We start from the raw sequence: 264 nt of genomic DNA, 5'->3' as shown, positions 1-264 counted from the left end.
GCCACTTCTCTGTCTCTCCTAAAGGGTGCCTGCCCCTGCCAGCCAGCCCCTGTGATCCATTTTCTCTGCCATCAGGCTGCTCTGTTGACACTCGCCCCCTTCTCCTGCCCCTGAGATGGTGAAGACTCAAAAGAGGGACTGGGACAGGGACCAGCCTGTGTGCTTGTGTCAAGTCACAGCCCCTGGGCAGCGGGGAGCAGTGCCAGGCAGACAGCTTCCTGGACAGGGTGCTCTGAGGGGAGGAAGCAGCTGGCAGGAGGAGGG

This window comes from Bos taurus, chromosome 16, assembly GCF_002263795.3.
Source record: "Bos taurus isolate L1 Dominette 01449 registration number 42190680 breed Hereford chromosome 16, ARS-UCD2.0, whole genome shotgun sequence".
Classification (NCBI taxonomy): domain Eukaryota; kingdom Metazoa; phylum Chordata; class Mammalia; order Artiodactyla; family Bovidae; genus Bos; species Bos taurus.
This window is presented reverse-complemented; position numbering follows the sequence as displayed.